Here is a 14,156-nt window from a genome sequence, read left to right as displayed (position 1 = left end):
CAGATACAAAAATATCGTGCTTATGAAGCGATTAATATTAGGGTTGCATTTCAGTTAACATTCTAGTTAACATTCTTAATCACGATTGTGCAATTAAAATTGGTTTTTATTGTGATTAACCACTTGATTAAAGGGCTAATATCTCCCTCTCTCCCACCTCCAGATCTAACATCTCTTCCTTTCTCGCCCCTTCCTCCCTCCCATTGTCCACCATCTCTCCTTCTCTCACCTTCAACCCTAGGTCCTTTATCTCTCTCTCTTCCTTCCCTCCTATCTGCCACCTCTAGGGTCCAATATCTTTCTCTTTTTTCTTCTTCCATCCTTCCCAGGTCCATTTTCTCTTTCTTCCTTCCCTTCCTCACCCCTCCTCCCCGACCAACATCTCTCGCTCTCTTCCCTCCCTTCAGTTGTACAGCACCACTCTCTGCCTCCTCCATCCCCAGATCTGTTATTTCTCTATCCAAGAATTATGGAAAATCCTCCGATTGCAAGTAAATAATGAGAATTAAATCTTTATCATATGGAAAACCACTATGTATTTTGTTTATGCTATAAATGAATAAGCTATTTAGAATAGTATTAACTCCTAATGTGCCTACATGAAGTTGTTTTGGTTTCAACTGGGCTTCCCAATCTTCTTGTACTGTAGCCTCATGGTTGCGGAAAAATAAAATTGTGTAACACACCTGGAAGTGCAGAATAACATAGCAACATAGTAAATGACGACAGATAAAGACCTGAACAGTCCATCCGGCCTGCTCATTAATTATACCCATTAAAAATACATGATTAAATTAACTTCTCTTCTTTGATATTTCTGGGTCATAGACTGTAAAGTCCACCTGGTATTGTTCTAGGTTCCAAATGCTGAAGTTGCCGTCCAAGCTCACTCCAGCCTATCCAACCATCCTGTTTCCAGGATATCTACCATAAAGTCTGGCCAGTAACATCCTCATGTTCCAAGTTAGTGGAGTTCCCATTGATGCCCTCCCCATCCAAATCCTGCAGCAAATAACCACATATGAGACACAGACCGTACAAGTCTGTCCAGTACCGGCCTTAGCTCTTTAATTTACATCCTTCGTTTTCTAATTAGAGATCCTCTATATTTATCCCACACTTTTTTGAATTTCATTACTATTTTTCTCTTCACCATATCCCTCAGGAGGGCATTCCATCCATCTACTACCCTACTAACATTGTTCCTGAGTCTTCCTCCCTACAACCTCAAATTATGCCCTCTAGTTTTACCATTTTTTCTTCTCTGGAAAATATTTGTTTCTATATTAATACCTTTCAAGTATTTAAGCATCAGTACATTATCTCCCCTGTTTCTTCTCTCCTCGAGAGATCACATATTTAGGTCTTCCAGTATCTTCTCATACTTCTTTTGGTTCATAAGCACATAAGCACATAAGCAATGCCTCTGCTGGGTCAGACCTGAGGTCCATCGTGTCCAGCAGTCCGCTCACGCGGCGGCCCAACAGGTCCAGAACCTGCGTAATAATCCTCTATCTATACCCCTCTATCCCCTTTTCCAACAGGAAATTGTCCAATCCTTTCTTAAACCCCAGTACTGTACTCTGCCCTATTACATCCTCTGGAAGCGCATTCCAGGTGTCCACCACCCGCTGAGTAAAGAAAAACTTCCTAGCATTTGTTTTGAATCTATCCCCTTCTAATTTTTCCGAATGCCCTCTTGTTCTTTTATGTTTTGAAAGTTTGAAGAATCTGGCTCTCTCCACTTTCTCTATGCCCTTCATGATCTTGTAGGTCTCTATCATGTCTCCTCTGAGTCTCCGCTTTTCCAGGGAGAAGAGCTCCAGCTTCTCCAATCTTTCAGTGTATGAAAGGTTTTCCATGCCCTTAATCATTCGTGTCGCTCTCCTCTGGACCCTCTCAAGTATTGCCATATCCTTCTTAAGATGCGGTGACCAATACTGAACACAGTACTCCAGGTGCGGGCGCACCATTGCCCGATACAACGGCAGGATGACTTCTTTCGTTCTGGTCGTAATACCATTTTTAATAATACCCAACATTCTGTTCGCCTTCTTCGCGGCTGCTGCGCATTGCGCCGTTGACTTCATTGTTGTATCCACCAGTACACCCAAATCTCTTTCAAGGTTACTTCCCTCTAATACTAATCCCCCCATTTGGTAGCTGAACATCGGGTTCTTTCTCCCTATATGCATGACCTTGCATTTCCCTACATTGAATTTCATCTGCCATTTATTTGCCCACTCCTCCAGTTTGCTTAGGTCTCTTACCTCTTACCATTTTCGTCGCCTTCCTCTGGACCACTTCAAGTCTTTTTATATCCTTCACCATTAACGGCCTCCAAAATTGAACACAATACTCCAATGACCTATACAGGGGCATCAACACCTCCCTTATTCTGCTGGTTATTCCTCCTTCTATACAGCCTAGCATCCTTCTGGCTATAGCCTTTAGATCCACAGACACAAATCGCCCCAAGGTCCCTCTCTCCATCTGTGCTTATCAGCCTATCACCTCCAAGCACATACGGTTCCCTCGGATTTCTACCTCCCAAATGCATCACTCTGTTCTTCTTTGCATTGAATTTTAGTTGCCAGAAGTTAGATCATTCTTCTAACTTTTGCAGATCCTTTTTCATGTTTTCCACTCCCTCCGGAGTGTCCACTCTGTTACAAATCTTGGTATCATTTGCAAAAAGGCTAACCTTACCTTCTAATCCTTCAACAATATCACTCACAAATATATTAAACAGAATCGGTCCCAGCACCAATCCCTGAGGTACTCCACTACGCACCTTACCCTCTTCCGAACAAATTCCATTAACCAGCACCCTCTGGCGTCTATCCATCAACCAGCTTCTAATCAAGTTCACCACTTTGGGCCCTAACTTCAAGCCATGGAGTTTAAGAGCCTCCTATTAGGAACCATGTCAAAGGCACCTATGGAGAGCCCACCGAGGTCGTGACCCGAAAGACAGGTTTTATGACTCCATTTAGGGTCCCAACCCACAATTTAGAAGCTGCGTTTCAGTGTAGCTCCCTGGCTGCCTCCATGATGCCAGTGATCATATGAAAGCAGCAGGCAGAGACATGACCCATGACCCACGAAGGAAGTCATCCTGCCACTGTATCGTGCAATGGTGCACCCGCACCTGGAGTACTGTGTCCAGTACTGGTCGCCGTACCTCAAGAAGGACATGGCGGTACTTGAGAGAGTCCAGAAAAGATCAACTAAGCTAATAAAGGGTATGGAAGACCTCTCATATACTGACAGACTGAAGAAGCTGGGGCTTTTCTCCCTGGAAAAGCGGAGACTTAGAGGAGACATGATAGAAACCTTCAAGATCATGAAGGGCATAGAAAGAGTAGACAGGGACAGATTTTTCAAATTACGGTGAAACACAAGTACAAGGGGGCACTCAGAGAAATTGAAAGGGGAAAGGTTTAGAACAAACGCCAGGAAGTTCTTTTTCACTCAGAGGGTGGTGGATACATGGAACACGCTACCGGAGGATGTGATAAGAAGGAGCACGCTACAGGGCTTCAAAGAGGGTCTGGACAGGTACCTGGAGGACAAAGGGATTGAGGGGTACAGATAGAAGTAGAGGTAGGTAATAGGGATAGGATTAGAGGCAGTTACAAAATTAGTCAGGGACACTGTTCAGGCAATTAGGCCTGATGGGCCGCCGCGAGAGTGGACCGCTGGGCAGGATGGACCTCTGGTCTGACTCAGCGGAGGCAACTTCTTATGTTCTTATGTTATCTAGATCAGGGGTGCCCACACTTTTTTGACTCACGAGCTACTTTTAAAATGACCAAGTCAAAATGATCTACCAACAATAAAATTTTAAAAAAACAGAACGCACACTGTACGCATAGAATTGTTAATTATCATTCCTATTCCGGGGTTTTTTCAAAGAGGTCAAAGCAGATGACTCTATGCAATGTCACCTCAGTAACAACCATACAAAAATAGACAAATACCCACCCCCCTCCCTTTTTACTAAACCACAATAGCAGTTTTTAGTGCAGGGAGCTGCGCTGAATGCCCAGCGCTGCTCTCGACACTCATAGGCTCCCTGCGCTAAAAACCACTATTGCGGTTTAGTAAAAGGGGACCATATTGTAAAATATAGACAGCAGATATAAATTCAGACACATTTTGATCATTAAATTTAAATCATTTTTCCTACCTTGTCTGGTGATTTCATGAGTCTCTGGTTGCACTTTCTTCTTCTTACTGTGCATCCAATCTTTCTTTCAGCCTGTATGCTTCCTCTCCTAAACACCTCATTCCCTCCCACAACTTTTTCTTCCTCTATCCCTGACCTTTCTTTCTTTCTCTCTTCATGCCCCCTTTCTTTTTTCTGTTTCTCTTCTTTCCTTCTGTCTCCCTGCCTGCCCCCTTTCTTTCTTTCTCCCTGCCCTTCCCCAAGCCACTGCCATTGCCATCGGGGAACAGGACCCAAACCGCCATCAATGGATAACAGGCCCCAAAGCCAACGCCGCCGACGCCCCATGCTCTCCCTGCTTCGGGCCGACCAGCATTCCTCTCCCTGACGTCAATTCTGCCGTCGGAGAGGAAGTTCCGCCCATCCAGGCAGCGATTGGCTGGCCCAAACTTCCTCTCCGACGGCAGAATTGACGTCGGGGAGAGGAAGACTGATCGACCCGATAGATCGCCAAGGCAAAGTGAGTCCTGGGTGATCGACTCACTTTGTTTTGGCGAGCTACCCGTCGATCGCGATCGACCTATTGGGCACCCCTGATCAAGATGACATGTGATAGCACTGCATTCTAATTCCCCAGCACATGATAGGATATAGCAGGATTCTCGACAAGTCCTGAGGACCTGCTATGTTACTTTGATTTCCAGGATATCTGCAAATAGTATTCATGAAATATATTAGCATACTGTGAAAGACACGATAGGCGTATTTTTTCCGAAAAGCAGACAGGCAGAGCAGATCCCCAAGACTGGGTTGAGAAGCACTGAATTAAAGTATTTTGATGTGCTCACTGGGTTCAGTTTTTGAAGGGATTTTCCACAAGTAAATTCCCATTTATCATCCTATGAAGGGAAAGTATAGTCACTGTTCAGGGACATAATTGGAAGGGGGTGGGAGGGCAGCACCAAACAAACCAAGTGACAAGTATATACAGTGTGAAATATCCACTTTTTAAAGGGAATTGCCAAGGAGTTTCCCTCTGAAAGATAAACAAGTAGGTCACATTGGATTAAAAATAGTCCTCCCCAAAGCACAAGATCAAGGGTGGAGGTGTAAAATTCTTTATCAAATATCTTGCATTACAAAATCAGAGCAGCTATGGCAATAGGCAATTTGCATCTGTAAGTTATTCCAACGGCCCGATTGGTATAAGAACATCAAAAGACGTACAGCACACACACCAGGATTATGGCAAGAAAATGTAAATCCATATGGTCTGACTCTGACAAGTGGTAGAATTAAAATGCCACGAGAAAAGATGGAGAGACTGCAAGCATCTGGTTTAGAGTAAAATCTAATGTGATGAAGCGACTAAGTGGCAGATTTAAAACAAACCAGAGAAAATATTTCTTCACGCGTGTAATTAAACTCTGGAATTCGTTGCCGGAGAATGTGGTGAAATCAGTTAGCTTAGCGGGGTTTCAAAAAGGCTTGGATAATTTCCTAAGAGAGAAGTCCATAGGCCATTATTGAGATGGCTTTGGGGAAATCTGCTGCTTATTCCTAGGAGAAGCAGCATAAAATCTGTTTTACTATTTGGGATCTAGCTGGGTACTTGAGACCTGGGTTGGCCACTGTTGGAAACAGGATATTGGGCTTGATGGACCTTCTGTCTGTCCCAGCATGGCAATTCTTAAGTGCTTATGTTCGAGAAAAATAATGACAGTATAAGCAGGAAGAGGATGATGGAATATATCACTGCCAGACTATATGCGATAGTTTAGTAAACTGCTTGTCAACACATTATTGTTTTGCTTTGTTGGATTGTTTGTTTTGTTTTTTTTGCAGGTGGGCTGGGAGGTAGGATGGGAAGGAAAACGAGGATATTGAAGAAGAGATAGTAAGTCATATGACCTTCTCTAAACCAGGGTTTTCAAACCCAGTCCTCGGGACACACCAAGCCTGGCTGGTGTTTATGTTTAAATCTGTTTATTAGTGACAATAGAACATACAAAGCCAACACAATGGTACATCAGTAGCAGATGATCAAACAAAGAAACTTCCATTGACAACAATGATCAGGTTAACATTTTAGTGAAATGTTATTCCCCCCCCCCCCAAACAATCACCCCACTCCAAGAACACAACCAACATGTCCAGAAATATTTACAAGGATAAGGGGATTGAGGGGTACAGATAGAAGTAGAGGTAGGTAATAGGAATAGTCAGGGACCACTTCACAGGTCATAGGCCTGATGGGCTGCTGCGGGAGCGGACCGCTGGGCGCGATGGACCTCTGGTCTGACCCAGTGGAGGCAACTTCTTATGTTCTTAAACAGTCCAAATCTATTATTTCCTTAAACCTCTGAGGACCCCACCCCCCTAACCACCCAATCCCAAAGTCAAAATCATAAGGCAAACAATACTTCAGAGAAGAACCACAATTCCATGCGAGGAACCAAAAGCCCTCAACCCTATCCCAGGGGCGAAACTCTGAAACTCCCCTGGCAGAATCGGCCTGTCTGGTGTTCAAAATATCCACAATGAATAAGCATACGTTTGCATGCGTTGCCTCCTCTGTATACAGTTCTCATCTCATGCATATTCATTGTGGGTATCCTGAAAACCTGACTGGCTGGATGTGTCCCGAGGACTGGGTCGAGAACCCCTATTTTAAAGCAATGGACTTAACAGCCCAGGTAACATAGCTAACTAACGCGACATACGGCTTGATTACGAGGAGCAACATTGTCACTCTTAACGTTACCCTTCTCCTCCACTGCCAATTCCAGACTTCGTTCCTTTCATCCAGCTGCCCCCTATGCCTGGAATAAATTACCAGAGTTTGTCCGTCAAGCCCCTTCCCTTGTTTAAAAGCAGGCTGAAACCCCACCTTTTTGATTTCACTTTGAATCCTTAACCCTTTCAGGACCAAGGGACATATTTGTCCCATAACTTTAAAATCCTATAAATTTTGATTGGGATAGTCTACAGTTCTAAATTTGATATGTACGGATTCCATATGATACTGCCTTTATGTAAACAAACTGGTTCCGACATTCATTCATTAGCGTCGTTGCCAGATTGACGAGAAGATTCACTTGCCACACTGTCCATAAGCCAGAAGTTTGATTTTTTTTAAAAAAAATAATGATATTTCACAAAAAAAAATCAATTTTTTGGCATCTGCAAGCCCTTTTTACCATAAAAATGTCGTCAAAACCACAAAAATTGGCCTACGATCCTTATGGTCCTGAAAGGGTTAACCCTACTCCTCTGCCCTCTAACCCAGCCAACTGATTAACTGTTCCCCTTAACTGTATCCATGACATCCTGTTTGTCTTTGGGAAGCAGAGCTGAGCTTCTGATGTCATAATGGCTCTTCCACCCATAAGAGACAACCTCATCAGTGATGTCACAATGGCTTGATTGTCCTGTACTCCCCTCTGCCCTCCAACCCAGCCAGCTGATTAACTGTTCTCCTTAACTATATCCATGACATCCTGTTCGTCTGTCTTGCCTGTTTAGATTGTAAGCTCTTTCGAGCAGGAACTGTTTTCTTACTCTTTGTGACTCTGTACAGCGTTGCGTGCGTCTGGTAGCGCTATAAAAATAATTAATAGTAGTAGTAGTTATATAACTTCTCATCTTTTGTGCACTAATGCATGGGAGTAATTATCAAACCGCGGGCAACTTGTCCAGAGCTGCTCCCCACCAGAATAAGAGGGTATAAAATAACCCTTCCAATACCTTGCAAGGCAGCGGGGACCTCCAAAAGAGAATTTCCGAGACAGCTGTAGCATCGAGACGTACAGGACTGCAAATCAAACCAAAACTGAAGTTACTGGGACCGCTGAATCAGTCAGACCCTGCCACGTTAAGACTCTGTTACTCTTCCATCAGTGGGCGGACAAGCACTGTGAACCTGGAGATTAAAAATCCCACATATCAGCAACAGCAAATACACTTAAAAAAAAAAAAATGTTAACAATGCAAAAAAAACTGTCTGAAATATGTAGGAAACCGCAAGGAAGCTTAGTCTGCAGTGCATCAAAAGCCCTCCCTAGTTTGCTCGTTTAATATGCCAGCATTTTCTACATAAATCACAGAAGTTTACAGGTAGGACTAGAGGCCTCAGTGAGCCCGGGCCCAACTAGTTTGGGCTCAGGCCTGCCCAAAATTTCATTTCCTTTAGTGTGGCTGGCAGGAATTCCAAAGTCCTGACAGCCGAAAACATCCTTCACCCCGCAAGAATTTACATAGTTGGGTGGCATGTTATGTTAAATTCTACCAGTTGTACACTGCCTTAGGCCAGGGGTAGGCAATTCCAGTCCTCGAGGGCCACAGGCAGCTCAGATTTTCAGGATATCCACAATGAATATGTATGAGATGGATTTGCATGCACTGCCTCCTTGAGATGCAAATCTATCGCATGCATATTTATTGTGGATATCCTGAAAACCTGAGAGCTGCCTGTGGTTCGAGGACCGGAATTGCCTACCCCTGATCTAGTAAATGGGCACAAGTATAGAGAAACCAAGCCATTATGACATCACCGATGAGGTTGGCTCTTAGGCATTGGTGGAATGAGGCATTATGACATCACAATATGAGGAGCCGTTGAAAGTTTCTCAGCTCAACCAAGGAGAGAATGATGTGGAGCCACGAAACTTACAAGTTATTCCACACTTTTCTTGACACTTTCCCTTTCAATGAGGCAAATGCATCTAGTACAGGGATAGGCAATTCTGGTCCTCAAGAGCCACAGGCAGGTCAGGTTTTCAGGATATCCACAATGAATATGTATGAGATGGATTTGCATGCACTGCCTCCTTGAGATGCAAATCTATCTCATGCATATTTATTGTGAAAACCTGACCTGCCTGCGGCTCTCAAGCACTAGAATTGCCTACTCCTGCCTTAGGCGAATCTCTTCTTAAAGGCAGTTAATAAATCCCAATAAATCAATAAATAAAGCTGGGGATAAGTTTTAGATGCAAAACTTGAACTGATCTCAAAGCAGCCTCCCTAACATATGCATGCCAAGATTTTTGATATTTTGGTGGATTCTCCATCACCGGCAATCACTTTCTTGCATGTGGGCAAGAGGCATGTACACAACATCCCTATGCCCATGGGAAGTAGGTGATGGTCTTGGTTTTACAGGAAAATGGAAGGTGGTATAGCTCATCACCCCTACCACAGGGATTGAAAGCTGTGATTAATGCCGAGGCAGCAGGAGGTATTAGGAAAGGAAAAGACAACAGGACAGAAGACAACAGTAAAGTGCAGTAAACCAATGAACTTAAGTTTACCTAGATTAAGCAGAGGTGTTCCTGGGGGTGAGGGGAGGGTTGCCATTTAGACACACTTTCAAAAATTCAAACTTATAACAACATAAGAATAGCCTTACTGGGTCAGACCAATGGCCAATCAAGCCCAGTAGCCCGTTCTCACGGTGGCCAATCCAGGTCCCTAGCACCTGGCCAAAACCCAATGAGTAGAAACATTCCATTCAGAATCCTAAAGAATAGGAAGATTCTGGAATCCAAAAGAGTAATAAAAGATTCCATAACCCCAAAGAGTAGCAACATTCCATGCTACCAATCCAGGGTAAGCAGTGGCTTCCCCCAGGTCTCTCTCAATAACAGACTATGGACTTTTCCTCCAGGAACTTGTCCAAACCTTTCTTAAAACCAGCGACGCTATCTGCTCTTACCACAGCCTGAAAGGTTGTATGAGCCAAAGAGCAGACACAAATCCTTGCACACAGCTTCCCTGGGCTAATCTGCAAAGCGGAAGTACGCACACACTTTCACTCAGAAAACTCATTGATGCCTGCGTAGCAAAAACTACTCCCATAATATCCAACACGTCACAGCACATAAACCGCATTACCAAGAACAGCATGCAAAATTCTCATAAATTAGTATCATAGTAGCCATTCTGTAATTAGAAAGGAATTGATAGTACTTAATATGCAAAATCACTGTTGCAAAAAAAATGTATGCTATCTGTTTCCCACCCACCTAATTCTCTGGTTCTCATTTATAGATTGCTTGTAGGGAAAAATCCTATTTCTTGCAGCTTTCTCCATTTATATTAACAGGTTTCTATTGTTAAGTGAACCTCACCCAAGCAGTCCTCCACCCCTACTTGGACTACTGAAACTCCCTCTTCTGCAGCATCGCAGAGAAAGACCTTAAGAAACTGCAGGTACTCCAAGGCTTATCCTGCGCAAAACCAAATATGAGAAGGTGAATCCACTACTTAAGGAATTACACTAGCTACCAGTCAAATGCAGGGTTCAGTTCAAAATTGCGTGTATAATCTATAAAGCCATATATGGAGAAAACTCAGCTGGACTCACTTCTGCTATCCCGGTCTTACAGTCTTTCAACGACTCGAGGACAATTCAAAGATGAAAGCTACCACTCCCCTCCCCACGCCAGGTCCGGAGGAAAGCTCTCTTCAAGACCACCTTTGAACTCCAAGGACCCAAAGTTTGGAACGAACTCCCAAGGAGCTTACGATGACTTATCACTTACTTCCAATTCAGGAAAAAGGGATGTGGCATCGGAGTCGAGGAGTCGGAGACAATTTGGGATACCTGGAGTTTGAGTCAGAGTCGTGGGTACCAGAAACTGAGGAGTTGGAGTCGGATGATTTATCTACCGACTCCACAACCCTGTCAGGAAGGTACTGAAAACGCATCTATTCACTTCACTACACTGACCTGTTATAAGTCTGTGTGAAGTTGATACCTCTGTATTATTTCTAATGTTATGTAAGCCGCAATGATTCCTAGTCAACATTTGCGGGATACGAGAATCAGTATGGTATGGTACCCTAGGACAGGGGTAGGCAATTCCAGTCCTCGAGAGCCGGAGCCAGGTCAGGTTTTCAGGATATCCACAATAAATATGCATGAGATAGATTTGCATCTCAAGGAGGCAGTGCATGCAAATCCATCTCATACATATTCATGGTGGAGATCCTGAAAACATGACCTGGCTCTCGAGGACCGGAATTGCCTACCCCTGCCCTAGAAGGATGTATAAAAGCTGCTAAGCATCCCACTTCCTTTCAGCTTCACTCAATTTAAAATTGCCCTCGTTAATCCCTTCTATACCCTATGTAATGCAGTTCTACCTAATCAGTTCCCCTGTTTTAATTCCAAGCTTCTTTCATGGCTTTGTTTTGACTGTAGGTGTTGTGCGTCTGTCTTGATCAGGGGTCTCAAAGTCCCTCCTTGAGGGCCGGAATCCAGTCGGGTTTTTAGGATTTCCCCATTGAACATGCATGAGATCTTACACATCCAGCATTTTGAAAATTGACCTCAGCGCAAGAAGATGTTTGACCACCTACTAGCGACGCAAGCAGCGAAACTTGACCACACCATCTCCAACTTGCTATTAACAACGAGCGACTTCAAATCATTTCGAAAAGAAATTAAAACCCTGCTATTCAAAAAATGTATCCAGATGTCTTAACTCTACCCCCCTGTTCTCCTCCTTCCTTACAAATTCCCCCTCAAAGTCTCTCCCTCTCCGTAAAACTTTCTCCTCAAAGTCTCAACCATGTGAACAGCTCCCCAAACTGTAAATTTCCTGGAACTATGTCCAGTCATCTTTTTGTAATCCAAAACCCTAAATTGTAATTTTCCTGGAAATGTCCAGCTAGTTTCTTTTGTAATCCGCCCAGAACTGCAAGGTTCGGGCGGAACAGAAGTCATTAATGTAATGTAATGTAATCTATGTGCATGCACTGCTTTCAATGCATATTCGTTGGGGAAATCCTGAAAACCCGACTGGATTACGGCCCTCAAGGAGGGACTTTGAGACCCCTGATCTATAGCTACGTCACTGAGCTGACCATGTTATGAACCTCTCAGATGTACTATTTGTACATAGTACTTGCATTATGCCATATAGGATTTATTAACCACCTTTCTGAAGACATGTGCTTACAGGGTTGCCAGATTTTCCAATCGGAAAATCTGGACCACCTAGACCCACCCCCAGGCCTACCAAGGCCCGCTCATCTCCGTCCTGTAATGCCCTAATCCAGGGATCTCAAAGTCCCTCCTTGAAGGCCGCAATCCAGTCGGGATTTCAGGATTTCACCAATGAATATGCATGAGATCTACGTGCATGCACTGCTTTCAATGCATATTCATTGGGGAAATCTTGAAAACCCAACTGGATTGCGGCCCTCAAGGAGGGACTTTGAGATCCCTGGTCTTGATGAAACTATAAGTCCCAAAAAGCAGGCACCGACTCTTTTTTGCCCATATAGTGCAGTGTTTATCTTGCAGCATTACATAAATATTTAGTACTAGTAAGCCAGCTGGCAATTTCCCAGATCTACATGAAAGTCCATGCTTTAGGAAACTGCATTTACAACTGAAAAAGAATTTGAGACCTTATCAAAAAACTCTTTAACACCTTTTTCAGAAATCTATCCCCGCATTCTCAAAATACTCCACCATTTTTTCTTTTGGATTGTTTTAAAATGCTGTGGGAGAAGTGTCATGGCCTTCCTAATATCCTAGCAGAAAATTTTAGAGCCTGGAATTATTTCCAGAATAACCAGCTGAAGGTGGTGTTCATTCCGATCCAACGTCATGCATTTGGGTTGCAGAAACCCAAGGGAATGGTACAGTTTAGCGGGTGAAGAACTTTTGTGTATGAAAGAGGTGCGGGACTTGGGTGTAGAGAATGACACAGGAACAAATTTTTCCCCATCCTCACGGGAACTCATTTTCCCATCCTGTCCCCACGAGTTCTTTTCCTCTCCCTACCCCGTTTCTGCAAGCTCCGTCCTCATCTACACAAGCCTCAAACACTTTAAAATCATGAGTGTTCGAGGCTTGTGCGGTTAAGGCAGAGCTCACAGGAATGGGGCAGGCACAGCAACAATGCTCACGGTGATGGGACTGGAAAATTGAGTTCCTGCAGGGACGGAGAAAAATTTATCCCCGTGCCTTTCTCTGCTGAAAGAGTGCCCCTTGTAGCAACATACAATCCAGAGCTGGAGAAACTGAGAAGAAATCATAAAAGATCTACACCCACTACTTCGGGAGGTTGAATTACTGAAAGAGATACGAATTTCCAGCTCACCAGCACAGGTCTTCTGACAGTGACAACCACCTAATCTGAACAAAACCCAATAGTGAAAAGTAAACACCAATTAGAGAGAGAAAAAAAAAATAAGAGAACAGCACACATCCCTGCACTATGCCAAGCTGCAAACTGGACCACATAGTCACTCACAAGGAAAAAACATTCAGCATAAGGGGATTCTAGTACACATCTTCAAATGTAGTGTATATTATTCAATGTTTAAAAAAAATGTAAAGAAGGATGCTACGCTGGAGAGACAAGCCAGAGGCTGAAGAAAAAATTAAGTTATACCTCTATGGTACAGGATTTTGCAAGACAAAACTTTTGCATTAATGATTTTATGGAGAGAAAACTAAAAGGAAATTTTAAATCATCTAGGAACATTAAACCTTTAAAGTTAAAATGAAAAAATACTTTGACACGGCAGCAGTCAGAACTTAAGAAAGGAAACCCAAATCTAGCACATTATAAAGCATACAATTAGATTGTAAGCTCTCCTGAGTAGGGACCACGTACAGCATGTTATATGTACACCGCTGTGTATGCCTTTCAGCACCACAGAAATAATTAGTAGTAATACAATTATACTCTGTTACTTTCTGATCACCTACTGTCCCTCCCTGTTCCTTAACCCCCCAGCCAGTCCAACCTTTCCCATGAGACTCTCATTAGAATACTTTTATGTTTCACATATATATATTCTGCTCTTTCATTTACTCATTTCTGATCTGAAGAAGGTGATATTGCCTTCAAAAGGTAATCAAAAACGTATTGTTAGTCCACCTTCGTATCATTTCCATTTATTACAAGTGAAAGGAGCAAAGAGATTACCTTCAAAAAGAATTAAGCTGGACTGTATCTTC

The 14,156-nt window shown here is 43.3% G+C and overlaps 1 protein-coding gene across 9 annotated transcripts in view; it reads right to left on the bottom strand.

The window, feature by feature from the left end:
• Positions 1–14,156, bottom strand: part of TIAM1 (TIAM Rac1 associated GEF 1) — a 460,276-nt gene that overhangs the window by 272,160 nt on the left and 173,960 nt on the right. For 6 of the 9 annotated variants that reach the window (XM_033949522.1, XM_033949519.1, XM_033949521.1 and 3 more), the window contains one exon: positions 7,919–8,093. The exons of the other annotated variants lie outside the window; for them this stretch is intronic. The gene's annotated coding sequence lies outside the window, so the exon portion shown is untranslated. The remainder of the gene's footprint in view (positions 1–7,918; positions 8,094–14,156) is intronic. 9 annotated transcript variants of the gene reach the window in all.

This window comes from Geotrypetes seraphini, chromosome 6 (assembly GCF_902459505.1).
Source record: "Geotrypetes seraphini chromosome 6, aGeoSer1.1, whole genome shotgun sequence".
Lineage (NCBI taxonomy): Eukaryota > Metazoa > Chordata > Amphibia > Gymnophiona > Dermophiidae > Geotrypetes > Geotrypetes seraphini.
Note: the sequence above shows the minus strand (reverse complement) of the source record. Positions and strands in the feature narration are given on the sequence as shown.